Source organism: Pinus tabuliformis, chromosome 6, assembly GCF_031772625.1.
Source record: "Pinus tabuliformis cultivar Carrire ecotype Pingquan chromosome 6, CPIR1, whole genome shotgun sequence".
NCBI lineage: Eukaryota > Viridiplantae > Streptophyta > Pinopsida > Pinales > Pinaceae > Pinus > Pinus tabuliformis.
This window is the reverse complement of record NC_142292.1, coordinates 763,843,212-763,871,126: the sequence shown is the minus strand read 5'-3', so window position 1 is coordinate 763,871,126 and position 27,915 is coordinate 763,843,212. Positions and strand designations below refer to the sequence as shown.

General features: G+C 40.0%; 3 pseudogenes; all 3 read left to right on the top strand.

Annotated features, from left to right (window-relative positions):
• Positions 1 to 15,916, top strand: part of LOC149260957 (callose synthase 3 pseudogene) — a 46,951-nt pseudogene extending 31,035 nt beyond the window's left edge.
• A 4,375-nt stretch (positions 15,917 to 20,291) lies between these two features.
• Positions 20,292 to 21,777, top strand: LOC149260956 (callose synthase 3 pseudogene; annotated as a pseudogene).
• A 4,375-nt stretch (positions 21,778 to 26,152) lies between these two features.
• LOC149260955 (callose synthase 3 pseudogene) lies at positions 26,153 to 27,638 on the top strand (annotated as a pseudogene).
• The last annotated feature ends 277 nt before the right edge of the window (positions 27,639 to 27,915 follow it).

Here is a 27,915-nt window from a genome sequence, read left to right as displayed (position 1 = left end):
AAGAATTAATTTTGAGTCAAATGTGTCAAATTACCCCTCCAAGTAATTAGCGAGTGAAGAAGTCAGCCTACTTAGTGTTATTAATCCTCCTTGGAAGCATGTATATAACAGATCATTTGACCTCCTTTGGGACACACTCACTCATTCAATCAAGGAAGCAAGAACAAGAAGCAAGAAGGAAAGTGAAGGTCTACAATTTTGATTTTTTCTCTCTCTCTATCTCTCACATGTGCAAAAGATGCTAAGTTTTTTGCATCTACAAGGTCGAAGTTTCTCAAGAAGAAAAGAAGGAATGAAACCAAAGAAAGAAATTCAATTTGATCACATACTAACCATTTAATAAGAAGTAGCCCAATTGAAAGAAGGAGGAAGTCTAAAAATCCCTAATTCATCCACACATGTAAAGTTGCAACTTGATGCAGGGGGGCAAAAATTTCAGACTTGCAACAAGGGCAAAAATTTATTGTCGAGGGTCAAAGTTGTGCAGTTGGAAGATATTTGACTGGGTGTGACTTGGTGAAGAGAAGCACATCCTCAAATAAGGTTTACTTGGTCTTGGAAGGGTCTTGGCCTTGAGTCTAAGGGTATTGGAATTTATTATTTGAAGAATCTATAAGAAGAAAAGAGATTTTTGTGGGTTTTCCTCTCTAGAAGAGGTTTTGGCCCTTGCTAACAGCCTACACCTTGCGTCCATTTGTTCAATTGATCTTCATGTTTTGATATTTGTTTGATGATAAGAACACTTTAATAATAAGAGAAAAATAAGCTAATTATAAAGACAAGTTAAGGTAGATCATAAGCAGTTATCAAGTTGAAGAGAAATCACTCAAATATAATCCCTTTGATTTCTCAACACAATATGTATATCCCATGGCATCCATAAAACCCCAAATCCATTATTCATTGATTAGAATACAACTATAGTTCCTTAAATAGAATCACAAAACCATGGCTTGAATCACCATGTGCCTCAAAAATACTAAAAGTAAAAATTGTGTGCAAAAATTTGATTTAAATAGACACCAAAAATTGCCTCAAATTTTTTGTTTAGGGGCTCTACCCCCTTGGACAAAGGGACTTGTTTCCCCCCTTGTGACCTCCCCACTACCCTAATGCATACAATACAAACGTGGGGCTAACTTTGAAAGATTATAACACAAACACAACAATGCATACCAACTATTAATGCAAGTATATTTCTTATAAACTATGTCAAAATTACATATCATTCTAAACAACATAACAAAAAAAAACAAAAAAAATTGAAAACATGTTGGCTAACTACTTCCTCCTAGTACTTCTATTGGTCAACTTGCATAGATTCCTTGGATTGATGTAGAATTTCCTCCTCATTAAGTTCACCCTAACCTAAATTTTTCGAGACATTTTGATTTGAGGCTATTGATAGTGAATCCTTATGTATATTTAGGACCAAGTTTCTAAACATACAACACTCTATGTTATGCAACCAACTCACACAATAGAAGAAGAGATCGATCAATGACTTCAAAATTAGCCTCTTCGAGGGGGGACCTCCTTTACATTACACAATGAACAATTCTTTTATGATACAAATGGAAATACCTTCTTTCTATATATAGGAGTCTAAGGGGTCACAATATAATCAGAGCCTACATAACAATAATATTGTAAGAGTACAACAATAACAACAGTGGGCTTCTATGGGGCACAATAATAACAATATGGGGACTACATGGGCACAAAAATATAATAAGGTGGTTGCACTAATAAAAATAAGGGGCTACACTAATAGTATAGGGACCGAACATGCCCCTCTCCTTCAAAAAAGTGTTTTCCTCAACGCTTAAGTAATTATGGATGCTTTTGTATAAAATTCGCATCCTCCCATGTGGAATCTTCAGCGGTTAAGTTCTTCCACTTGATGAGATACTCTGAAACTGATCTATTATGTAGCTGTCGGGTTCTTATTTCGATACTGCTTCAGGTTCCAAAATTATTTTTCCTTCCTCGTCAAGTTCTGGCAATATTATTTGAAATGGGAGATTGTTACCTATAACCTTCTTTAATCCTAACACATGGAAAACTAGGTGCACTCGGGAAGATGCGGGAAGCTCCAATTTGTATGTCATAGTACCAATCTTTTGCAACACCTTGTAAGGACTATAGTACTTTGGTGATAATTTATTATCCTTCATAGCTTGCTTGAGGGACATTTGTTTGTATGGTTATAGCTGTAAAAACACCCAACCACTTACATCAAAAATTCTTTCACTATGATGTTTATCTGCATGTTGTTTCATTTGATTTTGCACCAAAGTGAGGTTATCCTTTAAGAGTTGGAGAACTTGTTGTTTATGCTTGATGTGATATTCTACTACTTGAACCTTAGAATATTCTCTTAAAGATGATTTGATGGATGGTGGATGATATCCATAAAGTGATAATGCATTACAAGATATGGTTGGATTCATTTCTTCTTTCTCTAGGGTTGGTTCCTGGTGTATATCCTCTTCTTTTGACATTTCTTGAACCTTTTATTCCTCCTCTTCACAATCTATGTAAAATAATTTCTTCTCAACACACTCATGACCTTTAGTGTATTTTCTATCACAACTGTAACAAAGCCTTTTTTCTCTTTTTTCCTCCAATTGTTGTGGTGTCAACCTTGTAGGTTGTGGAAGGCTAGGAGTAGCAACACTTCCATCTTTATAGTTGTGAGTGGTATACTTCCTTGTTTCCATAAATTTTCTTTCCACTTTTCTAGCCACCTTGAATGCCTTCTCCAATGAATCAAGTTCCCAAAGGCAAACCTCATTTTGGATGTTATCCTTTAAAGTTACTATGAAGAAATCAATCCTATTCTCCTTTGGAATATCATTTACCCTTATATTTAATTTTTGGAAGTCCTTAATGTGCTTTGCCATTAAACCCTTGTGTTTGAAATTTATCAATTGGCTAAAGAAGGTGTTGCTCTTTGTATCTTCATAATGTGCTATCATTTCCTCCGTAAAAATTGACCAAGTGACAAGTAGTTTATGAGAACAAAGCCATCTATACCATACAAACTGATTGGATTCTAAATATAAAGATGCAATACATACCTTTTGTGAGGGTTGCACATCATGTAGATCAAAATATTGCTCCATCTGTAGTATCCAAGTTACTGAATCCTTGCCATCAAAATTCCTCATATCTATCTTTGGAATATGGTGGGTCTTCAATCCAATGTTAGATTATATGAAATCATGATTAACATTTCATTTGTTCTCATCATGAGTTTCCTCTACTAACTTTTTGTCACTAGGAAGCCTTTTCTTGTAGCAGCTTTGTCCAACCTTCCTTCAAACCTTCCCTGTCTTTCTTCAAATCTTCCATGTTGCCTTTCAATTCTTCTTCTATACCATCGATATTAGCTTCCATGGCATAGATAAAACTATTTATCTTAGCTTCGATCACATCTTCAAATCATCCATCCAATTTTTCTTACTAGGTGTTTCTATTTTCTTGATTCGAGTCATTCTTTTTCCTGCTTTTAGGATCTTGATAGTTAAACAATTGTAATTCTGTAAATTCGAATCTCCACATTCTAGAACTTCGGCTTGTGGTAGAGCTTTGAGTCCTCTTTCCAATCCCACAAGTCTGATCAATATTTGATTCCCCAAGAAAGAGTTATGCCCAATATCCCACGATGACCTGATTATAGACTTGTTCAGTAGAACGAACTTGTACGGCATGCCATGTGTCATTGTTTCGACCTTTGGCCCTAAAAACGATACCCAACAAACTACAGTTCATCCTCTTACTTTGAATTTTTACAAAAATTTAATCTAATGCTCAGAGAGAAAGCTATGACGATTTTCCCTAGGTCACTTGTTTGAGATGGAATTATGGAGCCTCCAAAAACCCTAAATTCCTCAGCTCATATCTCCGAAAATATAGCGATAAAATATCTGAAATTTTGACACGACATTTATCATGATTTCGTCTCAAATGAGTTTTAATTTCAACTTCTAACACTTCCTAAAAAAAAATTGATAGAGAAAGTGCCATGATGTCTTGTTTGAAGCAGTGAAACCCTAGAATACAAAGCTCTGATACCAAATGTTATGCAACCAGCTCACAAAATAGAAGAAGAGATAGATCAACGACTTCAAAATTAAGCTATTTGAGGGGAAACCTCCTTTACATTACGCAAATGAAAAATTATTTTATGATACAAATGACAAGACCTCCTTTCTATATATAAGAGTCTAAGGGGTCACAATATAATCAGAGCCTACATAACAATAATATTGTAAGGGCACAATAATAACAATAGTGGTCTTCTATGGGGCACAATAATAACAATATGGGGACTACATGGGCACAAAAATACAATAAGGGGTTGCACTAATAACAAGGGGTTGCACCAGACCTAATAACACGATGATTATGATTACCTGTCTATATATATTTTGTTGTTATGTATATGATTGGATGATAACAAACTGCAGATTGGAAGGGACAATGTGATAGTGAAGATTCATCTTAGTGGTTGGGGGATGTTGTGACATCCAACAAGGAATGGTATGATGTATATTGTTCGATTATATTTTATATATACTTGATATGCACTATTATGTCATAGAGTAAGGTGTAGATTACAAGTGACATGACTGCCCGACTAGATTACTCAATGACAAGTACCCAACCAGTGTGGTAGTGTGGTTTATATTAGAGTGTTGACCCTAGTTCTTTGAGGGTGGACACATTTCTCATGATATAACCTCCAATCCTAGAATCATGGGAGGCCAGTGATGGACATGCTCCCTTCAACGTGTGTTGACGATTGTGAGTTGCCTGCTGGGGAAGTTAGGTTGATATAGTCGACACTTCTACCATATTGGTTCTATCAGTGGTTAGATTGGTATAACCAACGCAATAGTATATTGTAGCAGAGGAAGGATAGGATGGAGTGGAAGTAGTTTAGATAGGATAGGAGGTTATAGGCTAGTTGGAGAATCTAGATGGGAAGTAGAATCCTCACTTGACTTACTTAATTTGAATACTATATATTTCTCCCTATTTTGTCATTCCTTATTGTCATATTCTCTAAAGGATGGGTGTATCCAATGCCCCTACTTAATCCTATTATCTTACGTTGTGATAATAACCTACTAGTTGAATGGTTGTTACCTGTGCTTGATTCTGATAAGTATTAATAGTATACGTACGAGGTGTTGGCTTGAGGGGGGATAACCCAGGTTCGGAGTTAATTAGCCAAACAAATCCCTACACTACTAGCCCTTTCAGCAACAACACGCGAAGTGCGGACTGAGGTCTCACCCGAAGCAGTATGGGGGGATGCTAGAACCAAGTTTTCACACCCTTGAGATGTATGAGGGGTCAGTTTTGTTATAACCGCCCTGACCTGCGAGGCCTTCATGATCTATTATAATCACCTTCGTGCAGTCCTAACCATGGGTTGGGACGCTTTCGCACTGCTAAGGCAGCGATCTACGCTAATTCCCCAAGTTACACTGCAGATCTTACTTATATTCATATAAATGTTAGTTAACTTCACATAAATAGATACTTTGACTTATATTCTCTTAGTCAACATAATCATATAAGTTCGCCCATATAAATAGTAAAAATGTAATTCATACCCAATATATCCAATGCATAAAAGAGGAAAGATACACAGAGATGATATGAAACTTCTCTTTATTACTTCTCCAAAGGTTACAGACTCGACTCGCCCTACGCACTCATTTGCAGGGGTCGGCGCACTCAGTTGCGGACTACTAGGCCTTTGCGCACTTAGCTGCAGAGCCTTCTCCTACTCTATGACCCAAGACTCGACTCTACACTTAGATAAGACTAAATTCTTCATCATTCATTCATTGATTCTTCTTCTTCCTCCTTTTACAACTTAGAACCTCACTCTATTTATATAATCCCATGGTCTGAGGACCATGGGTGGATATCTAAAGCCAACATTACATTTACAAAAATGATGGCGGACAACCCTATGACTCATTTACAAGTTGCGCTCTGCACCCACAAAACGCAGAGTCTTTAAATCAGATTTGGTCAAAATCTGGACATTAAGCCCCAAAACTTGCCTTGGGGGATCCCGCGCCCAACAGGCCCCCAACACAAACATCATGACTCACCCTCGAGTCACTCTGTCGGTGCGAAGATCTTCGTGCGGAAACCTCCCAACTCTGCTCGAATTGCTGCAAGGTCAGCAGCGCACTTGAGCAGCTGCCTGTTGTATCTCCTGCATGCACTGTTTAGAGACTGTTGTATCAGAACTGTGTCCCTACATTTGTTTATAGTCCTGCGCCTCCTTTCAGCTACCTGGAGCACTAAGACTGTGCTTCCTATGGCTAGTCAAGTGGTCGGGCCACCTGTATACAGCTTCAACCGACCATCACTCACTTTTCTTGGGAAAATTTTGCCTTTTAACTTTACTATTTGCATCGCTCACTTTACCATCTGCATCGCGCCACCATCTATGATCTCCTTAGTAACATATGGTCCAATCCAACGCATAGAATTGATCAACACTCAGCAGTAGTCCCCAAATTCGTGTGCATCCTATTTTATCACCACAGTTTTCTTATCAAGAAATTCCTTCTGTATTCCTTCCTCAAGCTTCTTGACTTCTGCTTCCACCATGGTGCTTTTCTCCCTCAACCGAACTCTTTCATTCATGAGTTATTGGAGCCTAAGATTATCGCATTGGATCTCTTCATCAGGTCCCAAGCGTTCTTCTTCAAGCTCTTCCAACTGCGTGATCCCTTCTTTCAAGGTTCCATAAACCGTCATATCCGTGGGCACTGTTATGCGTGGACTAGGCATGATATACTCCATCAGCATTACAGCGTTCGCTCCATAGGCCAGCCTAGAAGGCGTCTGTTCCATCAGTTTCTTGCACGTTGTCCTATAAGCCCATAAGACTGCTAGTACGTGTAGGTCCCAATCACTTTGTTGTGCATTACATACCTTGTTCAGTGCTTTGCACACTTCATTAAATGCTTCTGTGTGGATAACATTTTGCACGCTCGTTCTCTCCACAGTCTATTGTTCCAAATTGAGGAATTGTTCGTGCATCCCCCCCCCCCCCCCAACACATGCTTATTGATCGTATTTCCCAACGCATACTCATATACCCACCTAGACAGATGTGTGCGCAGACCATCTTGTTCATTGTATTTATTTTCCAATTGCACTATAGCTTTCCCAAACCGTGTGTGAAACATTTTTCTACATGCGCACCAATCTTCAAATATTCCTCTGTGTGTACCCCACCACCTGGCGAGCATAGCACACAGTACCCAATTCAATGCCTGGAAACGTTGCTTTTCTGATACCTCCCTTTCGAATCCGTCCAAGGAAGCATCTACCTCACCCAATCCATCATAAGTAGGGAGATATCTCACTTTTGTGGATACACAGCACAGTGACCTTGTCATCATGTTACAATTAAGCGTGGTTACCTCATGTAACTGGTTCTGCCACCGTTCTATCTCCTCATCTGAATCTAAAGTGCAAGAGCTTTCACGCTCCCATGATATTCGTCCATCCCCTGTAGGATTTACCCAGTCTTGCTCTCACACAGTTATCTCGTAGATGTAGTCCAAATCATCATCACTTTTATAGTCACACACCAACTCTATATAGCGCAATCCCTCACTAGGGTCCAAGGGTATAACTATGCGTAGAGACTTCTTCTCAAAAATCATCTTGCGCTTCTTCAGGTTAATCACCCCATTCATGTCAGTGGTCCAATCAATTCCTAAGAGCGTGGGGTAGGGCTTTTTGTCATCAACAATCTCTATCACCTCGAAGTCTGCTAGCGCACCCGCTCCCTAAATATCCACGATGATTCCCTGCAATCTCCCCAGGGGTATTATCTTCTGTTGGTTTGCCATTCGCAGTTCAATAGGAGACCACTGCAGCGTAGGCCTCCCCATGCGCTCCTATGTCTACTTCGGCAAAATGTTCGCGTCTGATCCTAAGTCCAAAATTACTTGGTCCATCTCATATTTTCTAATCTATGTGGTTAGCCTCAATTCTCTCCCCATCCTTGTCTTATGCTTTCCAATCTTTCAAACTACGTGCGGTTCTCCTGGTGTGGTCCCAGCGCATCTATTAATGAGTTCCTGCAATCCTTTTACAGCCTCACTGTTACGCAGTAGCTTCATGCATGTTTCCAGGAATGTCGTAAGCATAGATGGGTCCATTTCCGGCTCTGGTCTATCTTTGCTTCTTGAAGTGGAGGCATCAACAAAGCTCTTCTTATCTTCCATGAATGTTTCCTTAGCATGCTCCAAATCAAACTCTGCTTCTTTCATCGGAGCCTTGTGAACCCAAGTAATATCTTCGAGCTGTTTGCCTTTATCATCACCTGTCGTAATTCCACTTCGGGGCACAATATTCACATTTGGATCTTCCTCACGCGGCTCAGACCTCATCATCTGCAGGTTCTAAATCGTGGGAGGTGGTAGCGCTCCCTTGTTGTGTATCCTAGCTATCAGCATAGGACAATCCTCCATCTCATGATCAAACAAGGTACAATACAAACATGACAGACACGTTGGATTCGTACAATCACAAGAATAATGTCTTTGTCTTCCGCAATTGTAGCATATCAGTTGTCCATGACCTCTTCCAAGTCCCCCTCCACCTCAGCCTCGTTCGCGCCCCTAAAAGCTAGTTTGTGCCATGCCTTTAATCGGGTCTAGGGGACATGAATCAACTTGAACTTTGTAGGTAGGAGTTCTATCCATCATTATCTCATAGCTTCTACAAGTGCACTCATCATTTCCAACCGATCTACAAAAATTACATAACAACTATTGCGAATTCAACATGTACTTTTGTAAAAAATGGCAGTTGCTTGTAGCATGCTTTCCTCCTATTTGAAAAATCACGCACCACAAAGCAGGTGCCATGCTAGGTCCTTCTTCTGCTTTCGGCGTTAACAGCATTGGTCCTCCTCCTGCAAGGTAATTCACGAACACCAGGCAGTGGTCCTTTTCATGACCCTGACCCTTACATTTAATGCACCATACTTCTTCGCGTACTTTTGGTCGACATGTCCTGTCCTGTTTCAAACTCTGCATTTCAAGGCATAAGTTTTTCAACTGCACATGGATCTTCTGAACTCCCAAGTTAGGATCCTATATTGGGGTCTCATGCAACCTCATCGCAATATCCAAGGCTTCTGCCTAAGTCGTTAACCTCTGTTGCAATAGAGAGTTCCTTAAATGCCACATTAGCAATGCTACAAACCATTCGCGGTGTTGTCCATCCGTCAAAGTCATATTAGCTTCCTGAATTGTGCACTTCAGATTCTGATCTAACTCCCAAGGAGTGTCACCTGGTAGAATTATGATATCTTTGAACCTAATGATCAACTGCACTTCTGACTTTGGCCTGCTAAATTCTTTATTTAGCGTAGTTTGGATATCTGCAATCCCTGTATTTGGATTTTCATTAGAATGCTTAATATACTAGGTCAGTGCATGGTCTTGGAAGGCACTAACCATTGTCACTTTATTTATATTGTCATCTATAACTCCCTGTGCTTCCCATACGGCTCTTATCATGAACCAAAACTAGCCTGAATCCTCATTTCCTAATCCTTTGAACAAAGGTAACTTTATCGTGCTTACCATGTTGACTCGTGGTGGTGGCAGAGGTGGTACAGGTGAAGATGGAGGTGAAGGCGGTGAAGTTGGTGGCAGTGTGGGTGGGTATGGTATGCATGGAATCCTTTGCCTTATCAAATGGATTCCACTTCGCAGAGAGACCTTCACGAGCTCTTCCTCGTCCCCTCGCGGAGGTGAAATCAAAGGGATATTCTCTGGTCCCTTACTTCCTTTGTTTTTGTAGGTTTTTCCACTTTGTGTAGCTCTGGAAATCAAGGTAATTTCATAACCCTCTTTTCACACAAAAGCATTGTAATTCAAGCATTCGAAGACTTTACGTACTTACCTCACAGTCCTTTGAGGAAGCGTCGCTCTGCCTCGCTATAGCTTACTGAAGTATCTACTGCGAACTCAGTAATGAATCCTCCTATAATCCGATCGGGCCAGTGATCAACAGCACGCACGATCTTATCTTCCAATGCTTCCAATTTGTGCATGAACTCTGGGGTCCACACAATAGGACCGTCAAGCTTCGACCTCCCTTGGATATCTGCTAGCTTTGTGATCCACTCGTACAACACAGTAGGGAAATATGTGAAGAAGATTTCATGGATCTTTGTGTACAGGTAGTAGTCTAACCACTCTTCCTTTGATAGTCATGGATTCATGTTCTCTTGTCCAACCAACCTTCAATTTCCTTCTTAGTTGGATTCCAATGATACGACATCATATATCTCTATGCAGATTCTGGTCCTGGCAACGGAATCATTTGTTGGCTTAAGGGGGCTTGACCCAAGTTCGGAGTTAATTAGCCAAACAAATCCCTACACTACTGGCCTTTTCGGTAATAGCCCACAGAGCTCGAACTGAGGTCTCACCCGAAGTAGTATGGGGTGATGTTGGAACCAAGTTTTCACACCCTTGAGATATCTGAGGAGTCGGTTTAATCCAACTGTGAATAGCTTCCCATAGGTTACTTTGTGCACCACCCTGACTTGTGAGGCCTTCACGATATATTATAATCGCCTTCGCACAATCCTAACCAGGGGCTAGGACACTTTCACGCTACTAAGGCAGTGATTTGTGCTAATTCCCCAAGTTACACTGCGGATCTTACTTATCTTCTTATAACTGTTAGTTAACTTCGTGTAAACAGATACTTTTCCTTATATTCTCTTAGTCAACATAATCATATAACTTCGTGCATATAAACAGTAAAAATGCAATTTGTACCCAATATACCCAATGCCTAAAACAGGAAAGATACACAGAAATGATATGAAACTTCCCTTTTATTACTTCTCCAAAGGCTACAAACTTGACTCACCCTGCGCACTTAGTTGCAGGGGTCTGCGCACTCAGCTGTGAACTATTAGGCCTCTGTGCACTCAGCTGCGGAGCCTTCTCCTACTTTATGACCCAAGACTCGACTCTACACTTAGATAAGACTCAATTCTTCATCATTCATTCATTGATTCTTCTTCCTCCTCCTTTTACAACTTACAACCTCGCTCTATTTATACAATCCCATGGTCCGCGAACCACGGGTGGATCTCTAAAGCCCACATTAAATTTACAAAAATGAGGGCAGACAACCCTATGACTCATTTACAAGTTCATGCTCCAAACCCACAAAACTCGGAGTCTTTACATTGGATTTGGTCAAAATCTGGGCTTTAAGCCCAAAAACTTGCGTTGGGGGATCCCGCGCCCAACACAAGGTATCTGTATGTTAGCTACATACCCACACCTCGCATGAATATGCTAAATATCCTATTGTACTAGACAATTAATTAACATTTTAAGCTTGATTATCAAATAAGTTATGCTTAACCTTAAGCATAATTAATGTTTAAGCTTATGGTTAGCCTTAAACTTGCTTAACAACTACACTTGATTAGTAATTAATTGATTGATTAACCCTTAGCCTTGATTATTAATTAATAAGCTATAAGTTATTATTATTAATTCGACATTTAATTAATTATTAACCCATCAAGTGAATATTATTATTATATCACTTTTATTATTTCGTCAAATTAGATTATTTATATTCCTCACGAAGTAACAAACCTTAATGACCTCGAGCCAATTCAAGGATGCGAGGGACAAGGGAGTGGTTCGAGGGGTAAGCATTGTGGGGGGGGCAGTGTCAAAGCAGTGAATTTGAAGGAATTGGGGGGCATTCATGGCATTAATGATAGGTTGTTGAGATGCATGAGGAAGGGAGGCATAAGGTGAGAGGAGGAGAATGGTTGGAGGGGGGTTTCTCTTTTGTTCTCGTTTGGGGCTTAAAGTGGATAAATAAAATGAGGAGAACCAGGTGAGGAGAGGGTGGAGGTATATATGAAATTGGTTTGTCGTTGGAGGGTGTTGGATCTATTTTGGACACTCTATGGCATTGGTTGAATACTTGTCATCAAATAATCTAGTTGGGTAGTCATTTCACTTGCAATATTCAACTTACCCCATGTCATAAAAGTGCATATCAAGTGGATACAAAATATAGTAGAACAATGAATATCATACCATTCCTCATTAGATTTCTCGATATCCCCTAGTCACTAGCATGGATATTGGATATCACATCATCCCTTCTAATCTGCAGGTGAGTTCTCATCCAAGCATATACACAACAACAAAATATATCGGAATCAGTCAAGAGTGCGGACACAACCGACCTTCCTAGAAGTCTAAGACATTCTAATGACAAACAAAACAAACTGGAGCTATCCTTCTCTAAACATACATTATGATATGAGAAATCAAGTGTTTCGTTCTTACCTTTATCCAAACGCTGTTGTAGAAGTCCAAGCTTTGTTGATCTGGATGAGCTCCTCCTTTTCTCCAAAACCTGCAATCACCAACAGTCAAACAATTAAATAGCACCTGATTATAACATAAAACAAAGCATATTCAACATATAGACCAAGGAGTACATGAAATAACCCATCAACAACAAGTTATTGAGAAGAATGGACCAATTTGCATTAAAGGTAATCAAAAGGAACCATTACAACCTGAGCCTTGGTGTTGTGCAAGCTCCTTCCAGGGTCCACAAGAGTCTTCCTCTACTTTGACAAAGCTCACCCACTTCCAAATAGAACAAGTTAAGATGACAATCTCTCCTCACAAGCTTCTAAATGGGAGTCCTAATTCCTGCAACATTTACCCTTAGAAATCTATAGCTTTCAACCTTTTTCCTTCTGGCTCAATGCCTCTTTTTATAGTGCTCAAGAGGAAGTTAATCAGGTCCACCATCAATGGGATAGTCCCCTCTTTGGATGGGATCACTCCCTTATTGATGGGATAAGTTCCTCTTTGATAAGAGTGCATGAACCATCTGGAGGCGCTCAATACACATCAAACAACCTTCTAGAATGCTCTAGAAATGACCACAAGTAAGTTTTTGAAGATAAAACTTGCGCATTTTAACCTTTTCAGAGGGATGCACCTGCCCCTTTAGATACAGAGCGTCCTTGGACGCAGACCTTATGAACAAAAGGTGCGTACCCGCAGGCAAGGCTTGAGAGAACCTGCGTACCCAGAGATAAACATTTTTATAAGGACTTTCTCTCTTTCTTGGAGTTTGACATGAATAGTAGAGGCATAAGACTTGCTCAAGAGGGTAGTATGACTGTTGATAGAGCCATACCAACTGTAAATAGCCATGGTGACATTTTTTAGTGTAACAGATTGCCCCCTAAAGTGCAAAGCCTGGAATAGATTAGGGTTTTGTATTATCTAGGAAGGGTGAAGCGCTTTATCATTTCGAGGATTATCTCGTGGAGAACCTGGTTGGAACCTGCAATTTTCAACACAAAATACATGGATAAGATTATATCGTCACTGAGGTAGGCATTCCCATACTCAGATAAAAACTTTAACTAACAGACTAACTACTCTGATACAGGAATGATTTTGCAGTACATCATAATCATAGACTTTTGTAGACACAGTATGGGCGCAGCCATCTGTTTATGATTAGTCTACTTAGATAATGAATACAAAACTCCTCGCAGCCTGGATGGTAAAGATTTGATCCAGGGTCTTCATTCCTACTTCTCGAATTGGTACGATTCTAGCCATGCGAATAAATGAGTCGATGTCGAACATGGTAGAAACCACTTGATTACCAGTCAATGATGTGAACTGTTAACAAGCGTGAGAGAGACCACCAGTAATGTCAATGGTTCTCAAAGTACCCAGTACAATCCATGAGATGTGAATGAATGAGTTGATGTCGAACATTTCACGGAATCCTTCGATCGAAAGTCAATGATGTAAACTGATGTCAAAGGCGAGAAACCTGCCATTGATGCATGCAGACTTCAAGGCACTGACGATTTCTAAGTCATCTCTCTAGATAATGTGCTGATGTCGATAGAAAGTGACCCGTTGCGGGCAAGCCCACAACACGAAATCATTGTTCAAGTTGAAGAAATACTGCTGTAAGGACTGACTCAGGGATGGTCAAATGGATGACAAGTATTTTGCAGATGAAAGTTTTGTTTGCAGACCTCTTGGACACATAACGACACGACAGATGGTTTGGTGCTGAATAACTCAAAGTGAATCCCCGGAACCCGGTTGAAGACTTTCAAAAGTGGTTTGATTGACTGTGTTATCACTGAAAATTCTGTTGCCAAATTTGCTTAGATTAGTTTCAGGGCAAAGTGTTTCCGCAGCGCATCAATCCTGTTTAGCAGTTTCGCAGCGCTACAGGTTTAGGTGGTTTCATAGCGCGCTACAAAACTGGGGATTTGTCCGAAACCATAACTCACCCATATCACTTTTGTCTCCTATGGGTTCTGTGGGAATGTCTGGCTCGACATGTCACAATGCAGGTTATTATCATCAATATACAAATAATACTGCTGTGTTTTTCATCTTCAAGGTTTTCTCTATAATCCCACTATATTGGTCAAAGTTCTGGTATCTAGTGGAGGTCAATATCCTAGCATGCCTATTGTACAGAGTTCTGCTTTCTTTCAGAAATCTGCATCAAGTGGGAATCTCACAGGAAATGGCACAAGTATTTAGGACGTAAATCCAGCCTTTGGTTACCCAACATCCAACAGGATCTGCAGCAGTGGAAAATTCTTTATATGGGATTATACCTTCTTATTTGGGGGGAGGCTGCAAACCTACGGTTTATGCCAGAGTGCCTCTGTTATATCTACCATCATATGGCATTTGAGCTGTATGGGATGTTAGCTGGCAAGGTGAGTCCTACAACAGGGGAAAATGTAAAGCCAGCATATGGAGGTGATGAGGAGTCCTTTCTCAGAAAAGTTGTGACCCTCATCTATGAACTCATTGCAATGGAAGCCAAGAGAAGCAAGGATGGCACTGCAAAACATTCTCAATGGAGGAATTATGATGATCTGAATTAATATTTCTGGTCAGTGGATTGTTTTCGGCTAGGATGGCCAATGCGTGCAGATGCAGATTTTGTTTTTATATGCTACCAGGAGATGGCTGTAACTCTAAAGAAAAGCCTTTAACTGATAGAAACAGATGGCTGGGCAAGATGAACTTTGTTGAAATCCGTTCCTTCTGGCACATTCTTAGAAGCTTTGATCGAATGTGGACCTTCCATATTTTGTCTTTACAGGGAATGATAATTCTTTTCTGGAATGGATCGAGCCAGCCAACTGGAATCTTTAATGAAGTTGTTTTTAGAAAAGATCTTGAGTATTGTTATCACCACCGCAATATTAAAGCTTGTTCAAGCTATTCTAGATATAATTCTTAGCTGGAAAGCAAGGAAAGCCATGAAGTCATCAGAAATTCTAAGATATGTTTTGAAAGTTGTCATTGCTGCTGCATGGGTAATCATCCTCCCAGTCTGTTATGCTCACGCATGGATAACCCAATTGGTCTTGGTAAAATTTTCAAGAACCGGTTTGGTGACAAGTGGGAAAGCCCTTCATTATACATTTCTGCAATCGTGTTCTAATCTGGTTCCTAATGTACTTGGGGCAATATTGTTTTTATTGCCCATGATAAAGCGATTTATTGAAAGCTCGAAATGGCGCATTGTGAGTATCCTGATGTGGTGGGCACAGCCTTGACTTTATGTTGGTTGGGCAATGCACGAAAGTCAGTTTTCTCTCTTCAAGTACACAATGTTCTAGATCCTACTTCTTGTAACCAAACTGGCATTCAGCTACTACGATGAGATTCATCCATTGATTGGGCCTACAAAGGCTATCGTGATAATGCATATTAGTGCATTCGAATGGCATGAATTTCTCCAAACGCAAAAAACAACATTGGCGTGGTGATTGCCCTCTGGGCTCCAATAGTACTTGTTTATTTCATGGACATACAGATTTGGTATACCATTTACTCCACTATCTTTGGAGGTATCTATGGTGCCTTTCGCCGACTTGGTGAGATACGAACATTGGGGATGCTGAGGTCAAGATTCCGATCTTTGCCTCTAGCTTTCTATGCACATTTAATACCACCTACATAAAAACAAGAGGGTGGAAAGTCGAGTTTCTGCACTGATGATTGAACGACAGCAATGTGCACACATGGCATGCATCAGAGCATGGTAATGAACACATGGCACTGTAAATGGAGGATGACGGTGATATCGACGGATTCAGCATCCAGCCCATCATAATCAATAGGGTTCTTTCTACACCTCATAAATGGCCATCGATTTAGATTCAAAGCCAATTCCGAAAGAGGTACAGGAACATGGTGAATCGTTCTGAAGTTGACAAACATTTATAGCCAGTTTTGGGGAAAGAGCAACACCACAGCTGCTCGTTGGCCATACTGTGAGGGAAATTTCTTTCCAGATAAGATGGAAGAAGAGAACTGGAATTGCAAATAGAATCTCAGAAGTTTCTGCAGTGATCGATATACAAGCAGTTGTCGGGGCCTATTTGGCCTGCCGGGAATTTGATCGCCTTAAATGTATTGTAAGTTTACAAGCCCATGTTCGTGAACGAAAGCAGGCTGCAAGAACTCTGCGTTGTGCGCAAGCAATTGTCAGATTGCAAGCTTTGGTTCGTGCTGGTCGAGTGTGATTGTCAGAAAAAGGATATGCAAACATTTACAGTGGAATTCCTGGTTATTAAGTGCATAGTGTCAGATTTATCTGCATATTGGTGCGTGTATATTATCTTTGGGTCAGCATATACCAGTGATCAAGGGGAAAAATTGAAGAGGTTGATTTTGCCAGAGAAAGCAGATATTCTAATATCAGAGCCCAAGGGAATATTATTACTCAATGAAAGAATGCTAGAAACATATGTGATTGTGAGGGACAAGTTCCTTGGTCCTACTGGAAAAATGTTTCCCACTATAGGCAGGATACATATGGCTCCTTTAGTGGGCTATTTCTCCCAGCCTGTTGCAGATGGTCTTGACCCAAGATTGCTTGTGACCCCTGGAACAAAGGTAGTCAGCGCAACAAGGAACATCTTTACAAACACACATGAGCAATCACCGAACAAAGTGATGCAAACTGCAGGTGGTACTCTTGATAGTCTTACTTATCGGCTAAATCTTGAAGATTTCTCAGCTAATGCTCGGATGAAAATGCCCATTTAAGCCAAAGGAATATGGTTAGAGTATCTTTGACTACAGAGGATAAACAGAGGTTTTCTGCTGCTTTGGATTGAGTATAGTTTCGAGGAGAATGCAGAATTGCTGGTTGCTTCATGCCAACAGTTTTTCTCAGGGATCCTCCAAGGTCTTTACACCATCCACAGGTTGTGAGTCTATTATGTATTTCAAAAGACAGTCGAAAACCTGCAAGCTCAATTGTTGAGGCATATAAATTAGTCACGAAGCATGTAAAGGTGCAAGTTTTGATATATTTTATGCTCAAGTATGCAATGGTCATATTGTTTTCTGAGTCAAGTGTTGTCATAGCATACTACCAGAAGTTATTGAAGGTGTGAACCTTTTCTTATTATCAAAAGTCATGTCCTCAAGGTTAGCACGAAGGGCCTACAAGGTGGTTTGCTGTCCACAGGAGCTGGAACATTGGCTCGAGTGTTTGCAGATGGGAAGACCACATTCAGTGTCTCAAAAATGATTGCCATAATGTTTGCGCGGGGGAGTGTCCACTTCTTAGAGAATTGAAGGTTTTAATGGTAAACTCTGTATCCATTCTTGTGTTACACTTGTTTACCAAGGAAGCCTCCAGCATGTCAGGAGCATGGTGTTACCCTATTCTCTTGGGTTATTAAAGAATTAAAGTATCCACTGCTGCATACTCGGTGATGGGGGACCAGAACCGAAAGTTTAGGGATATTTTCAGTCAATACAGAACAGATCAAAGCCTTTGGTATTCAAAGCCAGCATGGGACATTAATTGCCCATCTTATGCCATCTCATGCTATCTCAGCTGAACGAAGAGAAAGCCAGGTGTCAAAGCTAGGTGTCAAAGCTGCAAGGAGGAATCTTAATTGTAATAAATGCTATGTCCAGCGTGATGTAGAATTAGGATTTTATTTGCTTTAGAATTCCAGTGCTGTAGATTAGTAGCCTGCTGTATTTATTAGTTGGTTTTAAAAAGTTAGTAGGTGTCATCATAGGGAAATTATTGAGCTCTCCTCACGGGGGAGGAGGGAGCTCGAATCAGGTAGAGGAAGCATTCTATATAGAGCTGAAAGAGGAATGTAATAAGGGTTGGATATTTTATACAAAATCAGAGTTTATTTGGGCCAATGTAAAGACTTATTACAGTAATAGTAAAACAGTGGTTGTTTCTTCTCAAGATTCTCAATGGATTATTTTGTTCAAATGTGATGGTGGTGTATTCTCTCAATGTTCTTTTACAGCCTTGTTATAGCATAATCACTCAGAATTCATTTTTAATGCTCTGACTTCCTGTATGTTTAGCAAGCTGTGGCTTATGTGAAATATGTTTGAACATCTGATGCAAAGAGCCTTGACTTCCATGAAATGACTGTACTTTTGTTTATTAAATGTGTGAGACTCCATAGCCCAATGAAGACCAAATTTGATGTGTGTCCAACCAGCTTTATTTTCAGAAGTGTGTGAAGAGTTAGCCCTCTGTTGTTGTGATTGATTTCTATCAAAAGTCTGTGAGAGAGCCCTCTCTGACTAGGAAGGCTAATTCCTAGTCTAAAGTCTGGTTGAAAGAGTTACATAAAATCTTACTTGGTTGCAGCCCTTAGTACTGATTTTGTGATAACATTTTGGTGCGTCTGCCGGGAGTCTGATGATTATTTATTCCCGAAGTTTGAAGATTGAATTTCTGAAGGTAGTAGGAGTTCAAATGATTTTCGAGGCTGCAAACCTACCTTGGCGACTCCATTGTTGAAGAATTCAAAGTTCATACATTCATGGTGATTCCACTGGAGTTATGAAGGACCCAGAAGCTGCCATTCTTAGTTCAAGGTATGCATGCATAGATTTCTCAGGAATTCATGGTTTCCCAAATCATTTTCCCAAGGATGCATATTTTCTAAGGAATGGTCCAAAATTCAACGGAGAAGATTTGAGTTTAACCTTGAGGCATATAACAGATTTTTGTCATTTTACTGAGCTTCTTAGAGTTAAACATGAGGATGTTTGCATTATGTTATTTTATGATTCACTTCAAGGGAAATGCAAACAATGGATTCAAAGTTTTCCTACCAAATCTATTAAGTCATTTCAAGACTTTTGGCTTATGTTTTTGGAGGAATGGATAGATAGGTCAGAGGTGGTGGTAAACTCTCCTTCAGTTGAGGGTTTCAAACAATGGAATGATGATCATAGTGAAGAAGAAACAAATGAATCTTTTTCTTTGTCCTTATCCTCATATCTAAAATCCTTTGACTGCAAGGTAGAGGAAAGGATGAGATTTTTGGATGAATTTGCCAAGGACCTTGAAAAAGAAATTGAAGGTTTAGAAGGACAAATTCAGGCATACAATTTTCATGATCATGATCATTATTCTCAGAAATTTTCTATGGCAGAACGCAAGGAGACAATGCTGGTTCCTTTCTCTTTCACGATTGAGGAACTGAACACTGTGGTTGAAGATCAGTTTGCACAGCTGGAAAGTTACAAGGAAAATCAAGCTGATCATATATTCTGGGATCCTATAGCTGATTACATGGAAGAGTTTTACTCTCCAGTGTTTCAGTTTTCCTATAAAGATCAGAGGCAGTTTCAGTGGCAGCGGTCATCACACTGTCAGATTGGCTCTGAACTCCAATGCGGTCAAAGAAATCAAATATCAGATAAAGCAGAGGATTGGCTACATTGGAAATTTCATATTGATTGAACAGAAAGAAGTTGAAATTGTTAGGGTAGGTAGGTATAGGTAAATGCAAATAAGCTCAAGGTTAACTGAGCATTTCTTTTTTCAGTAGATGTAGCTTTCTTTCTCCTACAGTCATGCTTGTCAAGCGAATTTCTGTTTGTCACAAATGGATAAGGCACTGGAGCTGCATGTTCTTAGTGTACCACAAGGGCACACTATCCCAAGTGGAGCCACTGTTATCACTGAAAATTCTATTGCCAAATTTGCTTAGATTAGTTTCAGGGCAAAGTGTTTCCGCAGCGCATCAATCCTGTTTAGCAGTTTCGCAGCGCTACAGGTTTAGGTGGTTTCATAGCGCGCTACAAAACTGGGGATTTGTACGAAACCATAACTCACCCATATCACTTTTGTCTCCTATGGGTTTTGTGGGAATGTCTGGCTCGACATGTCACAGTGCAGGTTATTATCATCAATATACAAATAATACTGCTGTGTTTTTCATCTTCAAGGTTTTCTCTATAATCCCACTATATTGGTCAAAGTTCTGGTATCTAGTGGAGGTCAATATCCTAGCATGCCTATTGTACAGAGTTCTGCTTTCTTTCAGAAATCTGCATCAAGTGGGAATCTCACAGGAAATGGCACAAGTATTTAGGACGTAAATCCAGCCTTTGGTTACCCAACATCCAACAGGATCTGCAGCAGCGGAAAATTCTTTATATGGGATTATACCTTCTTATTTGGGGGGAGGCTGCAAACCTACGGTTTATGCCAGAGTGCCTCTGTTATATCTACCATCATATGGCATTTGAGCTGTATGGGATGTTAGCTGGCAAGGTGAGTCCTACAACAGGGGAAAATGTAAAGCCAACATATGGAGGTGATGAGGAGTCCTTTCTCAGAAAAGTTGTGACCCTCATCTATGAACTCATTGCAATGGAAGCCAAGAGAAGCAAGGATGGCACTGCAAAACATTCTCAATGGAGGAATTATGATGATCTGAATGAATATTTCTGGTCAGTGGATTGTTTTCGGCTAGGATGGCCAATGCGTGCAGATGCAGATTTTGTTTTTATATGCTACCAGGAGATGGCTGTAACTCTAAAGAAAAGCCTTTAACTGATAGAAACAGATGGCTGGGCAAGATGAACTTTGTTGAAATCCGTTCCTTCTGGCACATTCTTAGAAGCTTTGATCGAATGTGGACCTTCCATATTTTGTCTTTACAGGGAATGATAATTCTTTTCTGGAATGGATCGAGCCAGCCAACTGGAATCTTTAATGAAGTTGTTTTTAGAAAAGATCTTGAGTATTGTTATCACCACCGCAATATTAAAGCTTGTTCAAGCTATTCTAGATATAATTCTTAGCTGGAAAGCAAGGAAAGCCATGAAGTCATCAGAAATTCTAAGATATGTTTTGAAAGTTGTCGTTGCTGCTGCATGGGTAATCATCCTCCCAGTCTGTTATGCTCACGCATGGATAACCCAATTGGTCTTGGTAAAATTTTCAAGAACCGGTTTGGTGACAAGTGGGAAAGCCCTTCATTATACATTTCTGCAATCGTGTTCTAATCTGGTTCCTAATGTACTTGGGGCAATATTGTTTTTATTGCCCATGATAAAGCGATTTATTGAAAGCTCGAAATGGCGCATTGTGAGTATCCTGATGTGGTGGGCACAACCTTGACTTTATGTTGGTTGGGCAATGCACGAAAGTCAGTTTTCTCTCTTCAAGTACACAATGTTCTAGATCCTACTTCTTGTAACCAAACTGGCATTCAGCTACTACGATGAGATTCATCCATTGATTGGGCCTACAAAGGCTATCGTGATAATGCATATTAGTGCATTCGAATGGCATGAATTTCTCCAAACGCAAAAAACAACATTGGCGTGGTGATTGCCCTCTGGGCTCCAATAGTACTTGTTTATTTCATGAACATACAGATTTGGTATACCATTTACTCCACTATCTTTGGAGATATCTATGGTGCCTTTCGCCGACTTGGTGAGATACAAACATTGGGGATGCTGAGGTCAAGATTCCGATCTTTGCCTCTAGCTTTCTATGCACATTTAATACCACCTACATAAAAACAAGAGGGTGGAAAGTCGAGTTTCTGCACTGATGATTGAACGACAGCAATGTGCACACATGGCATGCATCAGAGCATGGTAATGAACACATGGCACTGTAAATGGAGGATGACGGTGATATCGACGGATTCAGCATCCAGCCCATCATAATCAATAGGGTTCTTTCTACACCTCATAAATGGCCATCGATTTAGATTCAAAGCCAATTCCGAAAGAGGTACAGGAACATGGTGAATCGTTCTGAAGTTGACAAACATTTATAGCCAGTTTTGGGGAAAGAGCAACACCACAGCTGCTCGTTGGCCATACTGTGAGGGAAATTTCTTTCCAGATAAGATGGAAGAAGAGAACTGGAATTGCAGATAGAATCTCAGAAGTTTCTGCAGTGATCGATATACAAGCAGTTGTCGGGGCCTATTTGGCCTGCCGGGAATTTGATCACCTTAAATGTATTGTAAGTTTACAAGCCCATGTTCGTGAACGAAAGCAGGCTGCAAGAACTCTGCGTTGTGCGCAAGCAATTGTCAGATTGCAAGCTTTGGTTCGTGCTGGTCGAGTGTGATTGTCAGAAAAAGGATATGCAAACATTTACAGTGGAATTCCTGGTTATTAAGTGCATAGTGTCAGATTGATCTGCATATTGGTGCGTGTATATTATCTTTGGGTCAGCATATACCAGTGATCAAGGGGAAAAATTGAAGAGGTTGATTTTTCCAGAGAAAGCAGATATTCTAATATCAGAGCCCAAGGGAATATTATTACTCAATGAAAGAATGCTAGAAACATATGTGATTGTGAGGGACAAGTTCCTTGGTCCTACTGGAAAAATGTTTCCCACTATAGGCAGGATACATATGGCTCCTTTAGTGGGCTATTTCTCCCAGCCTGTTGCAGATGGTCTTGACCCAAGATTGCTTGTGACCCCTGGAACAAAGGTAGTCAGCGCAACAAGGAACATCTTTACAAACACACATGAGCAATCACCGAACAAAGTGATGCAAACTGCAGGTGGTACTCTTGATAGTCTTACTTATCGGCTAAATCTTGAAGATTTCTCAGCTAATGCTCGGATGAAAATGCCCATTTAAGCCAAAGGAATATGGTTAGAGTATCTTTGACTACAGAGGATAAACAGAGGTTTTCTGCTGCTTTGGATTGAGTATAGTTTCGAGGAGAATGCAGAATTGCTGGTTGCTTCATGCCAACAGTTTTTCTCAGGGATCCTCCAAGGTCTTTACACCATCCACAGGTTGTGAGTCTATTATGTATTTCAAAAGACAGTCGAAAACCTGCAAGCTCAATTGTTGAGGCATATAAATTAGTCACGAAGCATGTAAAGGTGCAAGTTTTGATATATTTTATGCTCAAGTATGCAATGGTCATATTGTTTTCTGAGTCAAGTGTTGTCACAGCATACTACCAGAAGTTATTGAAGGTGTGAACCTTTTCTTATTATCAAAAGTCATGTCCTCAAGGTTAGCACGAAGGGCCTACAAGGTGGTTTGCTGTCCACAGGAGCTGGAACATTGGCTCGAGTGTTTGCAGATGGGAAGATCACATTCAGTGTCTCAAAAATGATTGCCATAATGTTTGCGCGGGGGAGTGTCCACTTCTTAGAGAATTGAAGGTTTTAATGGTAAACTATGTATCCATTCTTGTGTTACACTTGTTTACCAAGGAAGCCTCCAGCATGTCAGGAGCATGGTGTTACCCTATTCTCTTGGGTTATTAAAGAATTAAAGTATCCACTGCTGCATACTCGGTGATGGGGGACCAGAACCGAAAGTTTAGGGATATTTTCAGTCAATACAGAACAGATCAAAGCCTTTGGTATTCAAAGCCAGCATGGGACATTAATTGCCCATCTTATGCCATCTCATGCTATCTCAGCTGAACGAAGAGAAAGCCAAGTGTCAAAGCTAGGTGTCAAAGCTGCAAGGAGGAATCTTAATTGTAATAAATGCTATGTCCAGCATGATGTAGAATTAGGATTTTATTTGCTTTAGAATTCCAGTGCTGTAGATTAGTAGCCTGCTGTATTTATTAGTTGGTTTTAAAAAGTTAGTAGGTGTCATCATAGGGAAATTATTGAGCTCTCCTCACGGGGGAGGAGGGAGCTCGAATCAAGTAGAGGAAGCATTCTATATAGAGCTGAAAGAGGAATGTAATAAGGGTTGGATATTTTATACAAAATCAGAGTTTATTTGGGCCAATGTAAAGAGTTATTACAGTAATAGTAAAACAGTGGTTGTTTCTTCTCAAGATTCTCAATGGATTATTTTGTTCAAATGTGATGGTGGTGTATTCTCTCAATGTTCTTTTACAGCCTTGTTATAGCATAATCACTCAGAATTCATTTTTAATGCTCTGACTTCCTGTATGTTTAGCAAGCTGTGGCTTATGTGAAATATGTTTGAACATCTGATGCAAAGAGCCTTGACTTCCATGAAATGACTGTACTTTTGTTTATTAAATGTGTGAGACTCCATAGCCCAATGAAGACCAAATTTGATGTGTGTCCAACCAGCTTTATTTTCAGAAGTGTGTGAAGAGTTAGCCCTCTGTTGTTGTGATTGATTTCTATCAAAAGTCTGTGAGAGAGCCCTCTCTGACTAGGAAGGCTAATTCCTAGTCTAAAGTCTAGTTGAAAGAGTTACATAAAATCTTACTTGGTTGCAGCCCTTAGTACTGATTTTGTGATAACATTTTGGTGCGTCTGCCGGGAGTCTGATGATTATTTATTCCCGAAGTTTGAAGATTGAATTTCTGAAGGTAGTAGGAGTTCAAATGATTTTCGAGGCTGCAAACCTACCTTGGCGACTCCATTGTTGAAGAATTCAAAGTTCACACATTCATGGTGATTCCACTGGAGTTATGAAGGACCCAGAAGCTGCCATTCTTAGTTCAAGGTATGCATGCATAGATTTCTCAGGAATTCATGGTTTCCCAAATCATTTTCCCAAGGATGCATATTTTCTAAGGAATGGTCCAAAATTCAACGGAGAAGATTTGAGTTTAACCTTGAGGCATATAACAGATTTTTGTCATTTTACTGAGCTTCTTAGAGTTAAACATGAGGATGTTTGCATTATGTTATTTTATGATTCACTTCAAGGGAAATGCAAACAATGGATTCAAAGTTTTCCTACCAAATCTATTAAGTCATTTCAAGACTTTTGGCTTATGTTTTTGGAGGAATGGATAGATAGGTCAGAGGTGGTGGTAAACTCTCCTTCAGTTGAGGGTTTCAAACAATGGAATGATGATCATAGTGAAGAAGAAACAAATGAATCTTTTTCTTTATCCTTATCCTCATATCTAAAATCCTTTGACTGCAAGGCAGAGGAAAGGATGAGATTTTTGGATGAATTTGCCAAGGACCTTGAAAAAGAAATTGAAGGTTTAGAAGGACAAATTCAGGCATACAATTTTCATGATCATGATCATTATTCTCAGAAATTTTCTATGGCAGAACGCAAGGAGACAATGTTGGTTCCTTTCTCTTTCACGATTGAGGAACTGAACACTGTGGTTGAAGATCAGTTTGCACAGCTGGAAAGTTACAAGGAAAATCAAGCTGATCATATATTCTGGGATCCTATAGCTGATTACATGGAAGAGTTTTACTCTCCAGTGTTTCAGTTTTCCTATAAAGATCAGAGGCAGTTTCAGTGGCAGCGGTCATCACACTGTCAGATTGGCTCTGAACTCCAATGCGGTCAAAGAAATCAAATATCAGATAAAGCAGAGGATTGGCTACATTGGAAATTTCATATTGATTGAACAGAAAGAAGTTGAAATTGTTAGGGTAGGTAGGTATAGGTAAATGCAAATAAGCTCAAGGTTAACTGAGCATTTCTTTTTTCAGTAGATGTAGCTTTCTTTCTCCTACAGTCATGCTTGTCAAGCGAATTTCTGTTTGTCACAAATGGATAAGGCACTGGAGCTGCATGTTCTTAGTGTACCACAAGGGCACACTATCCCAAGTGGAGCCACTGTTATCACTGAAAATTCTGTTGCCAAATTTGCTTAGATTAGTTTCAGGGCAAAGTGTTTCCGCAGCGCATCAATCCTGTTTAGCAGTTTCGCAGCGCTACAGGTTTAGGTGGTTTCGTAGCGCGCTACAAAACTGGGGATTTGTCCGAAACCATAACTCACCCATATCACTTTTGTCTCCTATGGGTTCTGTGGGAATGTCTGGCTCGACATGTCACAGTGCAGGTTATTATCATCAATATACAAATAATACTGCTGTGTTTTTCATCTTCAAGGTTTTCTCTATAATCCCACTATATTGGTCAAAGTTCTGGTATCTAGTGGAGGTCAATATCCTAGCATGCCTATTGTACAGAGTTCTGCTTTCTTTCAGAAATCTGCATCAAGTGGGAATCTCACAGGAAATGGCACAAGTATTTAGGACGTAAATCCAGCCTTTGGTTACCCAACATCCAACAGGATCTGCAGCAGCGGAAAATTCTTTATATGGGATTATACCTTCTTATTTGGGGGGAGGCTGCAAACCTACGGTTTATGCCAGAGTGCCTCTGTTATATCTACCATCATATGGCATTTGAGCTGTATGGGATGTTAGCTGGCAAGGTGAGTCCTACAACAGGGGAAAATGTAAAGCCAACATATGGAGGTGATGAGGAGTCCTTTCTCAGAAAAGTTGTGACCCTCATCTATGAACTCATTGCAATGGAAGCCAAGAGAAGCAAGGATGGCACTGCAAAACATTCTCAATGGAGGAATTATGATGATCTGAATGAATATTTCTGGTCAGTGGATTGTTTTCGGCTAGGATGGCCAATGCGTGCAGATGCAGATTTTGTTTTTATATGCTACCAGGAGATGGCTGTAACTCTAAAGAAAAGCCTTTAACTGATAGAAACAGATGGCTGGGCAAGATGAACTTTGTTGAAATCCGTTCCTTCTGGCACATTCTTAGAAGCTTTGATCGAATGTGGACCTTCCATATTTTGTCTTTACAGGGAATGATAATTCTTTTCTGGAATGGATCGAGCCAGCCAACTGGAATCTTTAATGAAGTTGTTTTTAGAAAAGATCTTGAGTATTGTTATCACCACCGCAATATTAAAGCTTGTTCAAGCTATTCTAGATATAATTCTTAGCTGGAAAGCAAGGAAAGCCATGAAGTCATCAGAAATTCTAAGATATGTTTTGAAAGTTGTCGTTGCTGCTGCATGGGTAATCATCCTCCCAGTCTGTTATGCTCACGCATGGATAACCCAATTGGTCTTGGTAAAATTTTCAAGAACCGGTTTGGTGACAAGTGGGAAAGCCCTTCATTATACATTTCTGCAATCGTGTTCTAATCTGGTTCCTAATGTACTTGGGGCAATATTGTTTTTATTGCCCATGATAAAGCGATTTATTGAAAGCTCGAAATGGCGCATTGTGAGTATCCTGATGTGGTGGGCACAGCCTTGACTTTATGTTGGTTGGGCAATGCACGAAAGTCAGTTTTCTCTCTTCAAGTACACAATGTTCTAGATCCTACTTCTTGTAACCAAACTGGCATTCAGCTACTACGATGAGATTCATCCATTGATTGGGCCTACAAAGGCTATCGTGATAATGCATATTAGTGCATTCGAATGGCATGAATTTCTCCAAACGCAAAAAACAACATTGGCGTGGTGATTGCCCTCTGGGTTCCAATAGTACTTGTTTATTTCATGGACATACAGATTTGGTATACCATTTACTCCATTATCTTTGGAGATATCTATGGTGCCTTTCGCCGACTTGGTGAGATACGAACATTGGGGATGCTGAGGTCAAGATTCCGATCTTTGCCTCTAGCTTTCTATGCACATTTAATACCACCTACATAAAAACAAGAGGGTGGAAAGTCGAGTTTCTGCACTGATGATTGAACGACAGCAATGTGCACACATGGCATGCATCAGAGCATGGT